The sequence below is a fragment of the Ursus arctos genome, unplaced genomic scaffold, assembly GCF_023065955.2.
Source record: "Ursus arctos isolate Adak ecotype North America unplaced genomic scaffold, UrsArc2.0 scaffold_15, whole genome shotgun sequence".
Lineage (NCBI taxonomy): Eukaryota > Metazoa > Chordata > Mammalia > Carnivora > Ursidae > Ursus > Ursus arctos.
This window is the reverse complement of record NW_026622819.1, coordinates 32,626,160-32,649,967: the sequence shown is the minus strand read 5'-3', so window position 1 is coordinate 32,649,967 and position 23,808 is coordinate 32,626,160. Positions and strand designations below refer to the sequence as shown.

The 23,808-nt window shown below is 41.1% G+C and overlaps 1 protein-coding gene and 1 long non-coding RNA gene across 8 annotated transcripts in view; one reads left to right on the top strand and one right to left on the bottom strand.

Moving 5' to 3' along the window:
• Positions 1-23,808, bottom strand: part of GHR (growth hormone receptor) — a 250,364-nt gene that overhangs the window by 75,937 nt on the left and 150,619 nt on the right. The gene's annotated exons all lie outside the window — the stretch shown is intronic.
• LOC123001465 (uncharacterized) lies at positions 557-11,934 on the top strand. Its single transcript, XR_006410390.2, has 3 exons — positions 557-944; positions 3,803-3,923; positions 11,347-11,934. It is a non-coding gene; the product is annotated as an uncharacterized LOC123001465 (long non-coding RNA).

Below are 23,808 nucleotides of genomic sequence, written 5' to 3'. Positions count from 1 at the left end.
TGTTAAACGTGTGGATTCCAAGGTCCTGTCTCGGATCTGCAGCACCTGAATCTCTAGGGAACTGGGCAATCAGTAAATTCCACTCCATTCCATTCATTCCCCAGCCAGGTGAGTCTTATGACAAGACACACTTGAGAAACTCTTCCCTATACACTACTTAGTTGCTCCGCTCAGTCGCTGTGTCCGTCGGGGCTCCCCTGCTAGGACTCCACGCTGTGTGCCTACAGCCAGGCTCACGAGGGCGCCCTCGCTAGAGCACGGGCTGATTTGCTGGAACACGGCAGACATCCGGCAAAGTTCTACTGATGGGGCCAGGCTGCAGAAATCCCCCTCAGGGGTCAATTCCGGAGAAGCCAGGTAAGACTTGCGACAGGCTGGCGGCCAGGTTTCTTTTGCTCTGTCATCCAGTGATGTTACACAGCAGGTCCTGGGGCTGCGATCGTCATCTTGGTCACGACTACCCTTTGGCACACCAAATCCCAGGTCTGATGGCAGTGATAATTCAAAGCTGGAATTTCCTTCCCTTTGTGGCTCACTGCATTAACTGAATCCCCATTCGCAGTTTCTCCCAAACCGAAGTATATTATCTCGTACACATTATGACTCTTGGCAGCTCTAAAGAAGGCTGTGAAATCTGAACAGGAAATCTTTGGACCTTTGGAACAGACAATATTACCTCCCCAGAGCTCCATGAGGGAGTGCGTTTCTTCTATACTGGAACAGTAAATCACAGAGCACATTACAGGAGATAAACAAGCAAACAAAAAGAACCATGAAATAATGCGGGTTGTTTCAAACACCTTCTAATGCTACAAAGCTGCTTTACAGACAACATAGCAATTTGGAAGAGAACCCAGCGTCAGGAAAAGCCCCACATGGCTGAAATAAATCTGCAGTGGTCACATTTTGCTGTAAATGTATTTGGAGAGTAGCTGGACCTCAAGGTAAGAATCAATGGTGCAGGGAGAGATCTTAAAGACCTCCTTTTCTCAGAGGCCAGCCCTTGGCTTAGTGGGCCCAATGGGGAAGTCTCCTAATAATAACTTCAAGCTTCACATACTCCTTTCCTGTCTGGCAGTGGTCTCCTTGGTGAGTTGTTTTTTTTTTTTTTTTTTTTTTTTTTTAAACATCCTCCTGACACAAGCTTATGCACGTACTGAGGACATCTGCTTGTAATTAAAGGCAGATACTCGGGCCTGGCACTTCCCACGTAGCCCTCTGGGTGATAAAGCCAGTTAAAGGTGCAGTGATTGAAGAACACGTTGGAGGTAGGTTTTGCTGTTGCTGTTGCTGTTTCTAAGAACTAAAAGGAGCAATTAATATGAATGCCGGCCCTCGGCTGGCTTGCATCTTCCTTTCGGCAAAGCTTCCCGGCAATTTCTCTGGCTTTCCCTTCCAACTGCTACAAGAACAGTTAAACACCCTGCCCGCCTAGCCTCTCCTAAAGCTGCTTTTCATTATGGAGACAGCAGGGGTGTCAACACCAGGCGATGGGCCGTCAGCCAGCCCCCCATGCCACGTGATAGCCAGGGCCCAGAGCGATCGCGGCCAATGCTCAGAAGAGCAACCAGAATCACTGGCTGGCACTAGGCCAAGATCAATACTAGGTAGGCCAGTTGGGGACACGGGGCTGAGAACGGACGGATAGACAAAGAGAGTATTAAAAGGTCAGACTGAGGCACAGGGAGAAGGGGAGAAGTGTCTCTTCCCTTATAATGTGGTTTTGGATGTTTTTAATACCTGTGAATCCACTCATTAAAGCAGCAGAGTCAGAATGATTTAATAAAGTCCGGAGCTCGGGTGGTGACTCAGACGGCGCGCTAGAGCTGGCACCTCTTCTCGAGTTTCTATTCAGTGGCATCACGTCATCAACTTGAAATCAGCCATAGTGGGAATATTTACACAATAAGAGTTGGCAAATGCTACACATCACGGCTCTCTGCCATCTAATACTATGGAAATTCCATCCACCTTCTGAGATCAGTTTGAGTGTATTCTCCGTGTTTATTTTCTCCCCGTTGGAATCCATCTCTCCATCCTTTGTGTTTTTACAACACTTCAACTACAGCAGCCACACTTGGACCATGGCAGTTTCCCGCCTACCATCTCAGTTATCTGACTTGCGCAGTGAATGATAAACTCCTTGCAGTTTGAAGGCAAGGACCATGACTCATTCTCCTTCAGATTCGCCATCTCATTAGCCCGGTTCCTTAAATACAGGGAATGCCCCATACATATTCATGAAGTTACTGAGTATCTCAGCAGGAACTCTTCCAACAAGGAAAGCTGGGAGGCATCATGACTTTACTTATATTATTACTTGGAATTTATCAGACATCTTGTGGCCCCTGGAGTCAGAATTTTCAGAAAAGAAGATTCTCAAACACGTTACAAGATTCTATGACGAATGTCTTCCTGGGACCGTGAATACTCAAACTTGAGGCAAAGTCTGCAATATTTTAACCCATTTTCATGGTACCTAGCTCCTTAACAGTATTCAGTGAGGGGAAGAAAAGAATGAAAATAAGACTGTTTAATTTTCTCACCTCCTTTCTGTCACCTGGATGGTACATTTGCCTGGTTTTGCTTACAGCAGGAAGCCAGTCTTTTGAAATCACGGTGTACGGTACCTGTTGCCCATTTATAAGGCTGAGACTGGTAGTAGTGACTCTAAGTCCTGGTTTTCATTGTTTTGGCAAATTTACAGATCTTCTTGTTTAGATCGGTTACTGTTTCAGAAGCATAGCATGTTAAAGGTGTCCTAAGAAAGCACATACGTTGCCAGAGGTTTTAAGGTGTCTTTTCCCCTCTCTGAACAAAGGCATCTCTCATAATCAGGTTGGTCTGGGTCCTGCCACTCTGTCTCTTGTTTCTAAGCTCGACTCGTCAATTTCCATGTGACATTTCCTGAACAAAATCCTATTCCCTTGGGAGGTAGGTATTTGTGAGCTAGAGAAAGTGATCTGCAGTCAGAATTGCAGTGTGTGAGCCCTTACTGATGTGCCATTTGCTGTCCTAGACACTGGGGATCCTAGACACATGGTGAAGAGAACAGAGGGAATTCTGCCTCTCTAGGCCCATGTTCTAGTGAGGCCAGGGGAAGACAGTAAACAGATAAACAAAGAGATAATGCCAGGGAACAGGGCTGGGTAGCAAGATGTGGGGAGAGTGGCTATCAAAGACTTGAAAAGCAGCATGGGATATGGACTTTGAGATGGAATGAGGGGTAGCAAGGAGGCCAGTGTGGCCATAGGGGGGGGAGGGAGAAGAAGGATTTGAGGTTGCAGAGGTGCCAGGAGTCAGATCTGGCACAGTTTTGCCCACCAGGGTAAGGACACAAGTGCTCACCGTGTCCGTTTCCATGATAGGAACCCCAGTGAGCTGGACCTGCTACTGCTGTCAGACTGGTCCCATTATGGTGTGTCCTTCCCGCTTGAATCCCTTACTGTAATGTTTGGGATTGGGAAGTGCTGGCATTAGGTTCTGAGACTATTTGGTGGATGGTTTTAGTTCATGAATTACCTTTATCATACCGCACTTGATCTGGGTTATAGACACAAACCAGAGGGCTTTTTTGTTGTTGTTGTTGGTCAAGATATATTTATTGAGCAACTATTATGCACAAGGCACTGTGCTGGGCATTGGGATATGGTGGTGAACAGACTAACGTGGGCCCAAGATTCATTTCTCTCAGTTGCCCTAAAAGGGTCCTTAGCCCCAGATCAGTGCATCTGTTTGCCATCTGGAACATTCTTGATTCTAGGTCTTTGCTCACCTTATAACATTCTTCTTCTTTCCTCAGAATGCGGAGAAGATCAGAGGTAATTCCCATTTTTAGAGTGATAATAATTCAGGATAATAATTCAGGAAATGCAATAATGTACATCTACTGCTTAACAGAATGTCTGGCACATAGTAAATATGTAAGTATTAGTAATTATGTACTACTGAGTATTTATTATTATGACTGCTTCTCAGTTAATGACATTTATTATTTTTGCTACTTATCTGATAGTTACGTATGTCCGATACTGTATCCTGCACTATTTAGTTTGCGTGTTTATATTCTTGCCCCCTCAACTAGATTATAAGTCCCTTGAAAGTAGAAACCACATTTTATCCTTTCTAATCCTGCACACAGGCCCTCAAGAAATATCTGTAGTATGATGCCTATCTGGCCTTTTATTCCAACAACCCCTCCTTCTGATGTGTGCCTGTCAGGTATGTTCGTTAACAAAAGGTCTTAGTGGAACGTCACGTACATTTTATAGATATATTTGTCCCATTTGTATATAGTAAAAAACAAAAACAACCCAGAAAACTTTGACATAGCTTCACTCAGATACTTGATTGAAAATGTTTAGATTCATTTTCTGAAGGCCAGTGTTGGAAAGAAATTGTTGGAACTCTGCTCTGTGGCTAATATGGGACCAGTTCCAAGAATTATTTTGCAGTGGAAAATGGAGGCTCTACCAAAAAGTGCATGGAGATGGATAAGGTGACAGGCCGCCATAGACACGTACCTTGGCAGCAAGGTACCTGATGCTTATTTTTTTACACTTTGTCCTTTTCCTTGTGCCTTCTGTTGTTCTTGGCTCCAGTGAGAAGCGAGCTTTATGGGCGCTGAAGCTTACCTCTAAATCTACCTTTAGTTAGAGTTTCCAAAATGGACCATTTAAATAGAGTCAAAACAGTCAATCAAGTCACATAACATCAATTTAAAGTGGAAAATAGACTGGGTGTGAAAAAAAATTTTTATGACACTTTTCTGGAAGGTATATGTTTAAACTGAAAAGTAGCTCCATTTCTTTGTAGCTATAGGGCAGGCAAAGTCTTGCAGTCTAGAATGTAAGTTTCATTTCTTTGCTTGAATTACGTTTAATGTGATGATGATATGACATAAGGAAAAGAAAGTCAAAAGCCTTATTGATAATCCACATGGGCCCCCTGCTCTGGCCACAGACCTTGCACAGTGTGTCTTTGTGTCAGCCCGAAGGGGCACCCTGCCCATAGGCTTTCTGGCGGGACAGGGACACTGTATGGCTTTAAGTGTTCCCTGATCGAATGTGGGAAAAGCAGCAGCTAGCCAAATTCTGAACAGAGTTTTTATTGTGCTGTGGCCAGGAGGTGAGGGGGAGGGAGAAGGGCACAACTTCTGTCCTGCTCTACTTTCTGGTGGATATAAGTTAAAGGGACTGAGAGGGACACCCTTGGGTTGATGGGGCAAAGGAAGATCGGGGACTTTATAGAGTTCAAGTTTAGGATCTGCAGCAAATGCAAAAAGTATATATATTTATATTATTTAGTTTACATTTACATGTAATTTATTTATATTTAGCAAACGTCCTACCAGCAGTTGGTACAACTTAAGAGCAACCAAAGTAACATATATGAGCAATGAGGTCCCAACTGAGTCTTATTTTACCAGCCCCCTGTCCTAAATTACAAAATCTGAATTGCCTAGTTTCTTTTCAGTGGAAGGAATATGCGGGGAAAAGGGATCTATAGAAGCCAGAAGTGGGGGGAGGGGCACCAATATCATTTCAAACGAAGACCCCAAGGGGACGTTTCTCTTTTCTAAAGAATAACATCAAAAAAATAAAAAAAACTCCTCTGGAAATGATACTCTATTTTTGGGTTCGCAGGAGTTGTCCTCCCAGAATCTTCTTTCCTATTCCTGGATCTTTTAAGCCCTGCCTGAATGATTCTACTTCCGAGTTTTTTCTCCTCTGAATCTACTTCAGCTGTATTTCTGACCCTTCCCCTCCACTAAACCTGCTCTTATCATATTCAAAGGTCTCTTTTCAGTCCTCAGAATACTCAATTTTTCAGATGCGTTTGACTTAGTAGGACCATTGCCTTTTAAAGATATGCTAATTGCCTAGCTTTCATGATGCCAAATTTGTTTGTTTTCCCTTTTATTTCACTGGCAGCTCTTTCTTGGTCCTCTTTGTTGGCTTCTCTTCCTCTGTTTGACCCCCTAAATATTATAGTGTTGGAGACTCTGCTCCCCCAGCCTTTTTGTTCCCCCTGTAAGAGAAATCTCGCCAAGTCTCATGTTCTTAAACATCATCTATACGCCGAGGGTTCCACGACGGTTTCCATCTTCAGCCTTAGCCTCTCCACTGAACTCCAGACTCCACTCAGCCTCTCTGGCATCTCCACTAGATATTCAATAAGTATCTCAATCAAAACACAGAACTCTGGAGTAATCCCTGACAAAACCTGTTCCTTCTCAACCCTTCACTATCTCTGCAAACGATTTTCCATCTACCCTGTATGTAAGCCAAAACCCTGCGAATCATTTTTGTTTTTTCACTTTCCCTAACTCCTACGCCCTGAGTCAACCCATCAGTAAGTTATGTCAGTTCCATCTCAGCTCAGTTCTCTCCATTTCCTTTACTATTTTTATAGTCCCAGCTCCCAACCTCTCTTGCTTGGACTATCAGCTTCCTACCCAGTCTTCCCACCCATTAATCACTAAAACATTTCACAGGGCGATCTTCTAAAACCGTAAATCAGATCATGCGACTTCACTGTCTAAAATTCTTCGGTGGTTTGGTGTGTACACAGACTAAAGTCCAGAGTCCTTATCATGGTCGCCAGGATCCCTTATGTAGTAAACATGGCTGGCTGCCTACCCAGACTGCCTTCTCCCCTCCTCTTTCCTAACAGAATCTTATTTTTTTTCATGTAGCCTTCCTCTCCAAGCAGCTCATGTGCCTCAAGGGAAGCTGACCCAATCTCTACTCCATAGGCAGGTATAAGATGGAGGCTCATTCCCATCCTCTTCTGAAGTTCAAGAAAGAGGATGTGGCCCAAAGGGAATCTTACTAAGTGGATTATAGAAAACTGAAGGGGAAAAAAGTCACAGGATGGCATAATCTCCTTGCTTTGTTTCACCCCCAGCCCAAAGATGAAGCCGACACACCTAAGACAGCAAAGACAAGAAAACTCTTGGAAAATAAATTTGGAGTCACTGGTTTTAGTCAATCCAAAGCCTGCCCCATCTCTGGTTTTCTAATTATATGAATGAGTTTTCTTATTCCTTAAGTCAGTTTGAATTATGCTTCCTGTCACTTGCTCCTGATCCTGACTGATACATTCCAAGAGTGGCCCCTGCTTTCCTTTTTTACTTCTTGTACCAATGTCTTCTTGTCATTATGCTCCAAGCCTGAAACTTGCCCAGCTTATTCAGTCCCAGCTCTTGCTGTTCCCTGCACCTAAATGATCTGTGTGTGACTAGCTGCGGTCTCAGCTCAAATGGTATCCTCCTGGGGATGCTTTCTCCGACCAAGTAAACTGAAAGAGGCATTCCCAGTCACTCGTGGGACAACACTGTTTTATTTTCTTCATAGCCTTTATTTACTTTTGTGTTGAGTTATTTTATTCATTTATTTGTATTCTTGATTATTCTCCTATCTTCTCCCCACAAGACTATAAGGCCTGAAAAAGCAAGAATATATTGTCCTGGCACAAAGTAAGCATTCTATAAATATTTGTTGAATGGATAAACACATGGATGAAGCCCTTGGCCCTGTAATAATGGGGACTTTATCTACTTCCTGCTTGTTACCAGATCTACAACAAATTTAAAAGCTCTAGGCTATGTGTTCTAGAGATGCACCTGTAGATATTTTCCTGGAAACCCTATGACAATTTCTTAAAATTAGCAACAAATAAGTGGTTGCTAATTTTCCTAGCTGGGCATAAAGGGCTGTTAAGCCAGCAGGAGCTTTGAATGCAAATAGTTGGCAATCTAAAGAGTAGCTACTATATTTTCCCTATCTGCAGCAATGGAATCATGACTGTTTTCTTGGAATGTTAGGCTTAAAACTTTGGACTTGTCTACAACTCCTCCTTTTCCTACTAGTTGTCAGAACACACAATTGGTTCTTTCTTTACTTTATGGATTTCCTAGGCTCTTCCCTTCCTCTCTTTCCCACTTAACACTTCCCTTCACCCACGCCTTACTCCAAAGCCTTGTGTTATCTCCACCTGGCTCAGGGATTCCAGTCCATTCTTTGTACTTTTGCTGGATTAATCTTCCTAAAATACCATTTGCATTCTGCTTTGCCCCTGCTTATGGACTCAACCAGTACCCTCTGGCTTGCTGGATGAAGTCCAAATTCTTCAGTCCAGCGTTTAAAGCATTTCTTCAGAAGGCACTGCTTTACTCCTCCAACTTCTTCTTCTTTTTTTTTTTTTAAAGATTTTATTTATTTGACAGAGATAGAGACAGCCAGCGAGAGAGGGAACACAAGCAGGGGGAGTGGGAGAGGAAGAAGCAGGCTCATAGCGGAGGAGCCTGATGCGGGGCTCGATCCCATAACGCCGGGATCACGCCCTGAGCCGAAGGCAGACGCTTAACTGCTGTGCCACCCAGGCGCCCCCTACTCCTCCAACTTCTTCCTCACAACTTGCTAATACAAACACAGGCCTCAGACAAGATAGCATCCTTACGATCATCAGCCTGTGTCCTCTTTTCTATCTTCTTAACTTTGTTCTCTTTATCTTCTTCTGCTGAATGTTTCCATCCTTCCCTCCCTAAGCAAAATCTCCAGTTCCCTGCAGAACACCCCTCCTTCCTAAAACCTCTCATGATTGGCTTCATTCTGACTATTGTTGACATTTCACCCCTGCTCTTGAACTGGCCACTGAAGTTCTCCATCAGTAATTTTTCTTGAAAAGATCACTGAGGAGGAACATGGAATGCAAACTATTTGTATACAGTTACTATCTTTAGGATGATCTCTCCAAACAGGAAAATGTGACCCCGGTGTATGCAATAAACGAGTAGCATAACAGTGTTAGAGGACACAGACTTCCAGAAAAGTTCCTAAAGTCACATTGGAATGTGGACTATTTGGAATACTTATTTTCAATACTTAGAATCTACCCAAGGCTTCTAGGAAATAATTTACATTGTTTTCCCTCCTTGGACACTTTCTTACAGTAGATTGGCACAAATCAGTATGTTTTAGAAATATTAAAATTATAGCCATGTAATTTTCTTTAATTAAAACCCACTAAGTCTATGATAATTTTTTTTTCAAATTTCTACTTCTAGAGTGTAGTTTTAGCAGGTAACCTCCTGTTTCTTCAGCTTAACGACAATATATTTAATATTCATGACCCATGGCATGTATAATGGCTGATGTGTCCATATTTCTGAAAATGTCTTCTCTAAACCCATTTCTTGATAATCACAAATACTGAGATGACAAACTGATTATACATAATCATTTCAGCCAAGTCGTTGCCTAAATGCCTAGCTCTTTGCTAGGTTCTATGGGCTAAGGAAAAGTAGGTGAAGATATGATGCCTGGGCTTAGTACAGTCTAGATAGGGAGCAGAACTAACAGAGCAGATAATAACAGAGGGTAATGTTCAGAGCTCATTGATGCACAAGGAGTTTGAGAAGTAGGAGAGCAGCACAATCAGGAGCAACTTGATAACTTTTAATGTAAGCGATGGAACTGAAATTGATTTTGAAGGCTTGTGGAATGGAGGATACAGACGGACAGGCAGGTGAGGGAAATAATATGCCTCAGGGCAATGATAAATGGGCAAGACTGGCTTGTAGGTGCATTGCTAGGAACAGGTATGGCCATGATGGGAGGGGGTGTGTCTGGGAGGAGATGGAGGAAAAGCTGGATATTCAGTATGGAGTCAGATAGCCTCAAAACACAGACTTGAAGAATCGCAATGAGAGCCACTGAGATTCTTGAGCTCGTGGGGTAGACAAAAGGGCTGTTTTAGGAAGCAGCTCTTCAGCTGCATGCCTGAGGGACTGAGGAATCTGAGGGGCTCTTGCAATGGTCCCAGAATGACCTCTGGGAGTACTAAGATCATATCCATTATTCTCTATTGTTCCTACTTGACAAAATCTACATGACTTAATTTCTATGTAAAAGTTTCCTTTTCCACATCTCCTGCCAAGTCTCCTAAAAGCCAACCCCCTTGCTTCCTTCCTTCAGTGGATGATGACTCCCTCTTCAGTACCACTTTCATCCTCATGACCATGAAGTGCTAAAACACATAAATAATCATAAATTTGTGTCTGCTGAAACATCAAGCCCAGAAGTGTCCAAAAATTAACAAAAATGTTAATTTCTTGTTGAGAAATAAAAGATGTTATAAATTTCTACTGAATGTTCCCCACCTTCCTGCAAAGTGTGCTATGTCAAATTCCCCTTTCCTCTTGAGTTGGGGCTCCTTCAATGCCGTGTTGGGAAGGTTCTAGAAAAGGTCAGGCACTTCTGCATAATGGATTAATCTCATTCTGATATTAAGGACTCAGTCTGTTCATTTGAAGGTTAGGGCAGCTCTGACAGAAGAGGGAGTAGAAGGCCCAAGTCTCCCCTCAAGGTAGCATTTATTTGCTTCCTCTCTGAAGAAGCTTGTGGGAAAAGCTTAAAAATTAAAAAATGAAACAAAATAGCTGATGCAAGCTATAATATTTCAGGGATTATCTGTACAAATACCTGAAAATTTGTGAGATACTTATGACAGCAGAATAAAGCACTGTTTCTACTTATTCATTAAATCAATAAATAATAACCGATAATTTACGAAACCTGCTATGTGACTGGTATGACTGAGAGCATTAAGGACACAATCTGACATGTCCTTGCCCTTAAGAAGGTTACATTCTACGGCTACCCCATCTCAATCCGGTTAAAAATGCTCAAGCCAGTAACTGCCTTGTGACTTCTCGAAAGTAACCTAATATCTTTAATGAGCAGAGAAATGAGATTATGATGATGAAAAAACTAGGGAGTGAATAACCAACATCTTAGTAAGTCTCCTTTACTTAGAGAACTCAGTACTCAACCAACACAGCCATATGTTGGATATAAAAACGCTTTCCAGAGAATACGTGATGCATTAACCTCAGTAAACATCAGAAATGACAGCACCATGTACTGAATGCGTATTTCTACAAAGGTTCAAGTTTACATGACAGGTTATTTCTGCCTCCTCTACTCATTTCTCAGTGAACAGCTGGGCATCAGTGTATGTGCGCAAATTATCCTTATTTTCTCTTTAGCATTTTTTGCTGTGGGGTTTAAAAATCTTAAGGGCATATTCTTGTAAACTGCCCAGGAGTAGATTTCATGTGAAGCAGGTATGAATTTTCTGCAAGGTGCAAAGAATGCCACATTATTGTACTTCTCTAAAACTGACCTGAGTCAGAGTCTGAGCATCCCCAACTCTTACCAAATGAGTGGGATATTCAGTTCAATTCCCTACTCCTGGGTCCTAGGAAGGTCTTTGGAACTCTTACTCAGAGATAAACATTACAAAACCAAAATCCATGGTCTTTCTCTTTCTTCTCCTCAGGTCCCAGCTCTCCTTAACTCCAAAGGTGCTCACTTCTCTCCCCAATATTTGTAAACAAACCTAGGAAGAAAAGTCCTGTTCTAGACCTGCAAATCCTCTGGAGCCAAGAGAATATGAAGACTTGGCTGTCTTTTGGAATGGGAGCTGGAACAAATCACATATTAATGCATCAATAAATGTTCCTGTCACTTTGAAATGTTAAGTGGCCAGTGTTCACCTTTCATTCTCACTAAATGACTCAGAAGTGTTGAAAGGCAGCAATTTTGAGTCATTATTTCTCTGGAATTGTAACCTAGAATAGAGTAGTAATTTGTGCTTCATGCAAAACTGTTCCCTAAGTCTCAGGGAGCTTGCTACTCCAAGTAGTGTGGTCTGGGGACCAGCGTCGGCATCACCTGAGGCCTCAGGAGAAAGGCAGAATATCAGTCCCCACCCCAGCCTTTAAAATAAGAATCTGCATTTTAACAAGTTCCCCAGGTGATCCATAAGCACCTGAAAGTCTGTGAAGCACTTCTTTAAGTGGTTTTTCCTCCTTTTTCTCCTTTTCTGCTTCTCAAACACTAGGCATAACCTTTGCATTTCTTATGGACTCCCCCAAATCCTTCCAAATGAGTAACGAAAAATAAGCTTTTAAAGGAAGCTGCTGCTGCTTCTTTTTTTAAAGATTTATTTATTTTAGAGAGAGAGCAAGAGAGTTAGCACACGGGCGCGCTCCCTCATGAAAGCAGCGGGGAGAACAGAGAGAGAGAGAGAGAGAAAATCTTAAGCAGCCTCCATGCTGCGCTTTGAGCCTGATGTGGGGCTTGATCCTACAACCCTGAGATCATGACGTGAGCCCTGGGCCGAAATCAAGGGTCAGACACTCAACCGGCTGAGCCACCCTGGTGCCCCTAGAAACACTTTCTGTTCTGCAACACTTGGATGAAAACTGGGTCAGAACATCTGGGATTAGGTAATAGATAGACTTCCAATGGGGAGTCCATTCCATTTTTCTTCTGGAAGGAACAAGGCATAGTTACACTCTGGTTCTGTTTACGCTGCTAATTTTACTAAATTGTGCATGGAGGGACTTCTGAGCTGGTATCTCTAAACTGTAATTTGAGAAATGAAAGGCCAGCATTTGGTCCAGCTTCCAAGCACAGCTTACTGACTCCCTACTACAGACAGCAAGGAAAACGCCCTTTGAGCCAGGGTACAAGCAATTTTCAAAAGTTATTGGACTTGTGAAAATTCCATTTGGCCTATACAATTTACACTTGGCTCAACCATTTACACTGTATAATGCCAGCTTATTTTCCAACCAGATATCCCCTTCTCTGAATGTCCCTAACTTTAATATGCCAAAGATGAGGAATAGTTGCCTATTACAAATACCCATCTCTGGGGCGCCTGGGTGGCACAGCGGTTAAGCGTCTGCCTTCGGCTCAGGGCGTGATCCCGGCGTTATGGGATCGAGCCCCACATCAGGCTCCTCCGCTATGAGCCTGCTTCTTCCTCTCCCACTCCCCCTGCTTGTGTTCCCTCTCTCGCTGGCTGTCTCTATCTCTGTCGAATAAATAAATAAAATCTTTAAAAAAACAACAACAACAAAAAAAACAAATACCCATCTCTTCCCCACTCCCCGCCCCCAGTGGAAATTAGGCAAGGAAAACAGATTAGGTTAACTTTTTTTTTAAAATCATTTCCACATTTATGGGGTTTAGGTACATCATTCAGTCACTCAGTCATTCATTTCCATTTTTGTCCACTTTCAAGTAGCTGTTTTTAAGGGAATTTTATGTCTTCAAGACAATGTCAAAATCAAATACCTAAAATAATTTACAAGTGATATTTCCTGTTTTTGAAATGATGTTCTCTAAATTATACAGCTTCCCATAGTGGTGCCGAGTAGAAAATGCCACCAAGAAATACTTGGTTTGCTCTTTTTTTTTTTTACGATTTTATTTATCTGAGAGAGAGAGAGTGTGTGTGTGTGAGAGAGAGAGAGAGCGTGTGAGAGAGAGTGGGGGAGAGGCAGAGAGAGAGGGAGAAAGAGAATCTCAAGCAGACTTCCTGCTGAGCTCAGAGCCCGAAGTTGGGCTGGATCCCATGACCTCGAGATCACGACCTGAGCCAAAACCATGAGTCAGCTGCTTAACTGACTGAGCCACCAGGTGCCCTTGGTTTGCTCATTTCTTTTTTCTTTTTCTTTTTTTTTTTTAGATTTATTTATTTGACAGAGAGACAGCCAGTGAGAGAGGAAACACAAACAGGGGGAGTGGGAGAGGAAGAAGCAGGCTTCCAGCAGAGGAGCCTGATGTGGGGCTCGATCCCAGAACGCAGGGATCACGTCCTGAGCCGAAGGCAGACGCTTAACGACTGAGCCACCCAGGCACCCCGGGTTTGCTCATTTCTTAAAAGCATTTATCAAGTAACTATTATGTGTCCAAATAGTTATCAAACACAGAATAAACAATATGAGGCAAGGGTTATGAAAAGCAAAGGTATAAGACAAATCCCCATGCTTAAGTAGATTACCGCTTTACTGGAGAAGCTTCCCTGTCTCACACAGTGAGATGAGCCGGAATTAAATTACTAGAGGGCCTTCCCAAAACGTTGCTTGATGAGTTACTAACTAGGTCAGTGATGTGGTCAATCACTGAAAGTTGAAGCAGCCTGGGAAACCTACATGGATAAAGTAGGACTTGAAATGGAGCCTGAAGGATGGCTAAGGTAGGAGTTAGAGGAAGAGAAAGACCAAGAGGACACAGTCATAGATAATATTATGCACTTATTTTGACTTTGAAACAGCTTTACTGGAAATAACTATAAACAAATAATTTCTCCTCTGGAAGAGCCATTTGGAAACCAATCCCTGCATTTTGTGAGGAATAAGGCTTGATTTGCAGAAGGTCCATCTAGATCCCAATTTTATACAGATAGTAGGGGAGACTTAGGGGGCTGCACTGCATGCTGGGTAGGCTGAGAATTTCAGGAGCCATTACAGACAACAATGTTTGTGAGGTTCAGGACCCTGGAGTCAGATGGAAATCTCCCCTGGAAGGTACAGTTCTCATTCTGAGAGCAAGTGCCGTTCTAATGTAATCCAGGAAGGATAAACAGCTTCCTAAATCTTTTTCTTTTTTTAAAGATTTTACATATATATATATATATATATATATATATATATATATATATATATATATTTATTTATTTATTTGAGAGAGAAAAAGAGAGAAAGCAAGCAGGGGGAGGGAGAGGAACAAGCAGACTCCGTGCTGAGGGTGGAGCCCAACACAGGGCTCAATCTCAGGACCCTGAGATCATGACCTGAGCCGAAATCAAGAGTCCAGTGCTGAACTGACTGAGCCACCCAGCCACCCCTAGAGGTACATCCCTCTAAATCTTCATTCAAGCAAATGTCTTGAGCTCAAATTACTTTAAACAGCCAAAGTTTTATGATATTAAAAAATCTAAAACAAATAACAAAAATAACACCACTTATTAAGTTAACATCAGAAGAATATTTGAGCAATAATTATATGACCTCAGAGAGCTCTGGTCCAGAACTCAGAACCCAGCGATTAGCAAATACATCCCTAGTATGGTTTTTCCATTCTTCCCATTATTATTCCTCATTAGTTAATACTGCCTGATGGAATCACCATCTGACATTGCACTATTAAGGCAAAGTCATTATAAATTCTTGGCCTCTATCCAAGGAACGTTTAAAAAATTGTTAAAAATCAAAATGCCAGTTAAGAGTTTTATCTTTATCCGTGGGGCTATGTCTTGTTGAAGGAACCAAAGAACAGTTAATAGTGGCGAGGAGTTGCCAATACTAATCTTCCATGTGTGGCACATCACCTATCATTGTGAAAATTATTAATGTTATGACAAAATTAAATGGCTTTCCTAGCAGGCTTACTGGCAAAACATTTCTAAGAAATATTATGCCTGTAACTCTAGGTCAAACCAATGACACAGCTCATCCTCCCTGAGACTTGAGTGAAATGCCTACTTTTTTGAGTTCCTATATATCCCAATACTATGGAAAGGCCACGCTGATGATGCCTTTGTTCCAAAACTATTTATAATGAGACTTAGGGGCATTCATTCATCACTGAGGCAGAAGAGTTAATTTTGTGTATATGTGTTCCAGACTTCCTTTTTGGAAATTAAATACCTAAATTTGATGATTTTCAATCAGCCTATACTAAGGGAAGCAGATAAACCACTCTTTCTCTGGTATTTCAGAAACAGCCATATTAAAACCAATATACTAAGAACCTATAGACTTATTACCACTACTGGTGAATCTTAGTGAAGACATTCATGTTTTCATTCCCTGTCTTCCCATTCCTGTTGCCTCCGTTACCATTCTTATCTCTACCTTACCTCTAGCTCTTTGGTTCTTCATCATTCAGGGTAATAATTTCTCATGACACCTAAGGACAAAAGTTCCTTCTCCAACAAAATATCAAAATAAGAAAAATAAATGATGTCTTTCCTGTACTTTACCTCCCTGAATTAGAACTTGGGCATTTTGAAAATTTTTAAATCACAACAGGCAGAAATGGGGCCATTCTGTGGCTTCACTCTGCACAGTGCCATGGGCACACAGATATTTAATACGGGAACACTTCATACTATCTGTCATTTAATAACCACTTTCCATGGGCCAAGCACCATGGTAAGCAGTTTACCAAAATGATTTCATTTAATTCCTGAGAAAATCTCCTGACACTATTGTGCAAGTACACTTACCACCATCATTTTAAAGACAGGACTAATGAGGCACAGAGAAGGTAAGTAACTCAAGGTACTAGGCAATAGAACTGAGATTTTAAGCCAGGCAGAGGCTGTGGAGCTCACATGCTTAAACCACACACTCTCGTGGGTATTTTCTTGAGTGTTTCTACCTACGGATCCTTTCACTTGGGTCATCATTGGAATCCAACAGCAACAAACAAAACGCAAATGAAAGCAACAAACAAAACAAAAGAAAATCATTGAAAGCTACAGTTGGAGTGGACCTAATTGTTAAACAGGCCGATTTTATAGATTTTATAGATAAAGTTTTTTAGATAAAATAATTTTACAGATAAAATTGGGTCCCAGAGCAGTTAAGGGACTGATCAAACCCAGACAACTAATTAGTTGAACTGAAAATATAATCTAGGTCGCCAGCCTTGTTTGTAAAGTCTCTTTCTACTGTGCCATATACTCTTCCTCCTTTCTTCTTTTCTTCCCTGACTCCTTATCTGTCCTTCCTCTGCCATGTTATTTCTCTATTCTAGGCAAGGCTCAGCTCATAAAGATGTCTGAAATCAATAAAGACGGAGTCCGAATGATAAATTAAATAATAGTGCAGGATTAAACTGGCATATACTTTATATATTCCTTTTGATGGCTTTATCTCTACTTAAAAGGTGTCACAGGTTCTTTCTATGATAGATAACATTTTAATGAGAAGTAAAAAATATAGAAACAGATTTAAATATACATATATATTGGACTAACTGGTTAAATGAGATTTTTTTTCACTGTTCTGATATGGCCTTAATCTGGTAATATGAATTGCATGTGTGTGTGTGGAGGGGAGGATAGAGGTTGAGAAGGTGGGAGATCGTGATGTAATAGGGACAGGAATGAGCTTAAAAAAAAAAAAGAATGAATTTCAAAGTTGTTAAAAAGATGCTAGCAATAAGTACCTCTTGCCAAGCAGATGAACAAAATGGTAAATTGGGTAGAATTTCTAGTATTTGCTATAGAATGGACACTTACGAATATAAGGTCAAATTTTTAAATATTTAAAAATTCTAGCAGATGTTAAAAGGCATTGTTAAATGTTAAAAAATGCTTAGAGGCAAAAAAATTAATTTGACACTTATTCATTTCAAATGAATGATGTCCTTACCACTTGTTTCTGGGAACTACTGAGGTTGCAAAAACCAGTACCGAAGCTGGGTAAGGAACACTCTTAGTTACGTGTTCTTTTAGGACACTGTGCATGGTCTCTTAGCTCTAGGTGAGGGCTGGCATGCATCTTTTGAAGCTTTCCACTGCAAGCAACTTTTGGGGAAGCAAAATTAGGTGTAATAACACTGAATTTAGGATGAGGCACATTCCCATACTGGCGTGCCAAGAGGCACTACAATGTGAAAATTACAGTTCTTGCCTTAATGCAGCTCTGCCTATGGTTGGAGTTTCCTGCAGGAAAGGAAGGGATATCATGAAAAGAGTCCTCATTGAGGGGAAAGGTCTATATTAACTAAAAGTGTTTCTCCGAATAAACTGTGAAACGACGATCTGAGCTGGTAGCCCATCAAAAATACATCATGTTCCTCCTCTTTGTTTGTACCCCTTGTTTCTGAGTAGTAGGGAAAAGACCACAAAAAATCATGACTATGAAACCTGTATCTGTAACTGCTCTGCCCTGATCTGTAAGTCAGCAGGCTGCTCATTCATAAGGTGAGGTTGTGTTTGCTTGCACATGGTCATTTGATACAGTAAAACCACCTGTGAAATTCTAGCTGCCAGTGGTGACTGCCCACTGAAGAGCTGCTTCAAAGTAGTAACTGATTTACTGCTTGCCAGGTGTTCTTCCCAGAACTTGCTATCTATAATAATGGATTTTCAAATCAATGGTAAACTTACACTATCCTGTCCGGAAGGAACCTACAGTGCATTCCCTCAATAGACATGATCTCATCTGCTATGGACTTGCCTCTGGTTGAAGTTCAAAACTCTTCAGCTGGGTGAACAGTATTTTCCAACTATGATACGAAGTCTCCCTTTTCTTCCACAATTCAGATAAATGTCAGAAAGGGCAAACTTGCAGAGACATTGTTCATTCATTCAACAGGTGTTTGTTGGATGCTACCAGAGGGTGTTATCCTAAATACCATGCTAGATACAGAGACAGAGATAAATCAGACACGGTTTATCAAACTTCAAACAGCTTATAGTCTGATAGGAAAGAGGAGACAAACACAAAAATATACTATAAGCTACAATATTTTATGCATATACATACATTATATATGCGAGATGTACATAACATGGGGCCAAAATGGTTGAGAGTCTGATGAAGAAACTCAGGAATGACTATGACGACCATGGCAGTATCTTGCAGATGATGAAATTTGTACCTGTACAGCCTAACCTTTTTATGTAACTATATCTCTGTCCTCATTCAGGTTTCAGGTTAAATGCCATCTATCCTGTGACCGCGCTATCGAAACAGAGCCCTTCTCAATTCTGTCAGGGCATCCTGTTCTCTTACTTCTGACACTCTTATGTGATTCATAAACCTGCATTTGTCTCCAGACCTCTTTAGTATCTGTTGCTTCTCCACTAAATTCAGAGTTCCAAGAAGACATGAACTACATTTGTTTTGTTCCCTAACATATACCTAGTTCTAATTAGGGAGTGCTCAGCCCACGCAAGGGTATAGTAAGTACACGTTATGAACGAAATCTAGCTGAAAAGAACAGTATGAGCAAAGAGAGAGCAGAAGATAAACAAGAATCATTTAGGAAATGGCGAGTATCTTAAGCAGCTGAAATACAAGGTAAAGTGAGGTGCTGATTAAGGTTGGAAGGTGGGCTGGGACTAGACTGTGGGAGGCTGAACTCCACGCTAAGAAAATTTGGACTTTATTATTTAGATGCAATAGCCATATTTTTCCAACCATAAAATTTGATACATCGTACACTCATGGGCCAACGGGCTCTCTGAAAAAGGACTGTTTCATAAAACCTGGGCTATAAGATCACATATGTAAAGACAAGGAGAAAGAACTGAAAATTCTTTGATAGAAGAAATGAGATGATAGTTTGGATATTGAGAATGAATCCAGTAGTTAATGAAGGGCCTTCATCGATGTATTTTTTCATCGGAAAGATAAGACATCTCCAGATTTTGCTTGTCCAACCCATTGCTCCTGAAAGGTTTCAGGGCAGCTGTGGTGGCCTGGAAATGCATCTCTCAGATCTCCTGCAGAATGCTGTGCTCTGAAATCCACCCCCCCCCCCAGCCAATGACTCAGCATAACAACAATACCAGGGCAGGTCCATTCCTGGGAGATGGGGGATTCCTCCATCAAGTGACTTTGGCTTGAAGACTCCCCACTGGTTGCCCAAACTTTCTTAGCATTGTAATGCAATCTAAGATCTTTCCTCCCTCTTTCCTTCCTTCCTTCTCTCCTTCCTTTCCTTATTTCACTCCTTCCTTCATTTCTTTTCTTCTTCACAGGGGTTGGCCCTTTGGCCCTGCATTGTTGTCTGACAGTTCACCCAGTCTTGAGTTCCTTCTCCATTCTTCTTCACAGGCATTTCCTCTAAAATAAATCTCTTGCACCTCTAATCACTCAGTAAATCTCTTGCAGGACTGCATCTCAGAAAACTCAGACTAACATTGCAACCAACACTTGCATTCCCAGAATCGCAACAGCTTGAAAAAAATAAATGATTTCAACAGGTCGGCTGCTAGCAAGCTGCTGAAGGGACCCTAAAACACTGCACCATGAGCTTACGAGCCAATTAGCTTTGCTTCTTCTCCTAAGAATGAAGGGCATGCACTGGGGAAAGAGCCTGGCGAGCTTTGAAATTAAAAAAAGTCTCAAGGGCTTAGAGGGGTTCAGATTCAGGTTAGAGTCACTGCCAACAGTATGCTTGCCAAGGAGGACCCAGAGGCTGGAAGAACGTGGCTAATCTCAGCATCCAGAAGCTTCTGTCTTCCTTTTCATTTTCCCCTTGAACATGCTATCCTCACCTTTCTTCTATTCTCTTGTGATTTCTGTCTGGTCTTTTTCCTTTAGAAATTTCCTTTCCCTTCTTTGACATGTGCATAAAAAAAGAAGAGTAACTCCTATCACCCACTTATACAATTCTGCTTCCTAACCACTCAAGGGCCTCCTGAGAGCCTTGGCTGTCAAGAGCCTTTCATGGTTCCTGATTTACTATTTAAAGCCATGTTCATATTTTAGTGACAGTCACTAAGGCCACTTCATCTTCTAAGGTTTTTCTTAGTTACTGGACCATTACTTGCCCCTCATGTGCACTGTGCCAAATGATAGAAAACACAAGTTACTGAGGTTGAAAAGGAGGGTGAAATTTCAAATGATATCTGAAAAAGATTAATCTTGTGAAAGCAAAAGATGACTGTGTTCACAATAAACCAGAAATGAAACTGGCCAATTTTGTGTCCTCCTACCTTACTAATTTATTTCCTTCTTTGAATCTGTGACCTAGACCTTGTGTTTCTGCAATCAGTCAGGATACTTTGTTCTTTACTCTTGTTCTTCTAAGAAGTTCCTGTGGGCAGACACCATTGGCTGACTACCCAAAGTGCCCTACACATGCGCCCTAGATTGGGATTAACCTAAACTAGTTAAGGTATCCCATTCACTTTCACCAGATGCTGACCCTTCTGACATCCTTTGTAATGGGAGGTGTCAGGAGACAGAGTTCTGACTAAAGAAACCTCAGTGAAAGTTGGTCAAAGACTTCAGGAAAGACTTCAGATGCCTTACAACATGGACAGGCATGGGAGAAGACCTTGCTGATCTTCAGGCCGAGAATATGTATGTGATGTCTGGAGTGACAGCTCCCATCTGGTCATCACGCAGAGACAATCCTGAAGCCAGAAAGCTGACATGAGAGGGGTAGAGCAGAAAGCCAGGAAAAGCCTGATCTTGATGCGATCCTTAAGCTGCCCAAGCAAACCTGAGATCACTGACTTCTAAACATATTTTCAGTAAGCAGTAAATGTCCATTTAGCTTGAGCCACTGTTAATGGGATATTTTGTTACTTGCATCAAAAATAATTTTTAAAAAAGATTTTATTTATTTATTTATTTATTTATTTTTATGCGCACATGCAAGACAGAGAGAGAAAGAGAGCACGAGCATGAGCAGTGGGGAGGGGCAGAGGGAGAAGCAGGCTCCCTGCTCCCTGGGATCAAGACCTGAGCTGAAGGCAGATGCTTAACAGACTGAGCCACCCAGGCACCCAAGCGCCAAAAGTTATTTAAAGCCCCCTGCTTGCCTCTCTGTTTCTGGCAGAGGCTGTGTTCCCTGGTGCCAGCTCTGGTCATGTGGTTCCTCTTCCACTGCTCCAGTTAAACTCTTTGCATATGGCGTCTCTGTCCTCCCTGGGCCCAGACTTATTTCTATACAAACTGAGTTTTATTTTTTGATTCCACAATCCTGGTTGAGAGTTTTCAAAAATAAGCAAGTTAAAAGCTGCTATAAAAAGTAAGGTAAGATGAGGTCCTAGCTATATAGATTTTAATGGAAACAAACCAACCCATTGCTCTCTGCGCTGGATAGAAGTAGAGATAGAATTTGAGTATTAGCAACAGACATAAGAAAAAAATGCCAAATATGTGGTTCCATGCCCTATTTCATTGTAATGTCACTTTCTTTACATAGTATAACTTATCTCTGAAATTTATCTTTTTGGTTAGTTTAACTTGAGGGTTCAAAAATGAGGACTGGATGTTTTGCACCTGTAGTACCCCACTACTAACTAGTGGCTTTCACTCTTCCTTGACAGAAGTCCACAAAAAGAAATATTTTACATTTGATCCATATGTACGTCACTTATGTCTTTGTGTGTCACTAAACAATACTTACTATGAATGGCATAATCTTCCACGCTAAAGAGTACAATATAGGTCTCTCTCTTCTGTTCTGTGCTCCCTCATTAAACAATATTAGTTGAGCCTTACTAAATAAATTTCATAGCAATCTGATGGTTGCTACTTGTAGTGTAAAAACCATTGTTGAATACACGTAACTTTTTACTGAAAAGAATCTAAATCCACGACGTAAAAGTATGGTCTGGAAGAGAAGGTAACAAAAATAGTAACTAAAATTTGTGCTATTAATAAATTTTTTTCGCACTTAGTAATATAATGTAATAGCCACAATAACTCAGGAAGATAGATAAGGCTGTCATTTACATTCCTAGATGAGAAAACCAGGGCTCACAGAGATTAAATGATTGATTCGGTCACGTCCACACTACCAAAGAGTGCAGAAATTTCCATCTTCTGACACTGACCGCTAACTCTCTTGACTCTTCCAGGCTATAGGTAGGTAATTAGAATCAGTCCAAATTGTATTTGAGAAAGTCAGTAATCTCATTTGTAAATGAATAAAAAATATTTGCTTCTTTCATTTTGCCAGGAAATCTTGAAAGTAGATTCGGGTGTTGGATATTTTCAATACTCGGGATTCTTAGGAGAAAGTTAGTAATAAGTTCCTATCCACATCAAACCTCTGCTCTTCCCAACTTGAAAAATGCTCTGTGCCTCTAATCCTTGTTACACTGGAAGGAGCCTCTCTTCTTTTCGTCTCTCCAAATCCCACCCCTTTTGATATGCAAATTAAGCCATTCTCTTCTCTGCCATCTTCCTGACCAACCTCCACCTCCTGTGATCCCTTTCAGTTTTCTGAATTCTACCAGCATTTACAAACTATCACAACATTCAGCAATTGATTCTGGTTCCTTGTTCTTTTGCTTTTATCTCTTATCACGTGTCAAGTCTTTTCTGCCTGATTAGACTGTAAACTGTCTCAGAGTAAGGATAACAAAGCGTTTTATGGCTGTATCTTTCTCAACCTGTAGCACAATATGGAATGCCTCATTGCTGTGTTTAAGAAATTAGTTAACTATTAAAAAATGCCAGACTTATTTTTATGCTGTTTTCTTCCCTCTTTCTTTTTATAGTTTGCAAATTTTCAGACAAGAGGTAGATTTTTGAGCTATCAATCCTATTAAAAACAACCCTTGACACAACAGTTTCCATTAAATGTTTAGGAAATGAATAAGGAAAGATAAGAACCAGCTTAACTGAAATAAAAGCAGGTTCATTAGGATTTGACATCTCAGGGCAATTACATTACATATATTTAATATCCTACAAAATGATAATAAATCAGATTAGATTTTAGTAGTTAATGACATAATCCTGCCAGGGATGGGAGAAGAGAGGAAAGTAGTAGGAATATTCCATTTGCATTAATGCTTTACTGAGATTTTGGAAAATAACAAACCTATGATATGCTTGGGACTGCAATTTCTTATTTGGGACAACTGCTTCAGAACCACTTAGAAAAATATATCTACTATTGGGTCAAGGTCCCTAAAATCCCTCTTGCAATAAGTGAGATTTTTTTCAAATGCTTGTGGCAGTAATCTTCATGAATAGATTAAAATGAAATAAATAAAAGTAAAAAGTTAACCAGCAATGATACAAACCACAGTTGAAGACCTCTGATTACTCATTGTGTGGTGAACACAGCAGACTTATAAGTTTGGGGGACAGAAAAGGGAAAACATCAAAAGAAAGAAGATTCTGGTCCTTCTCAATAAGCATTCTTTTCTGAGGTTAGAATAAGATATAATAAGAGTTGAGTCAGATTTCTGGACACAGAATGGAAACAATTTGATGGTCTAATATATGAAGAT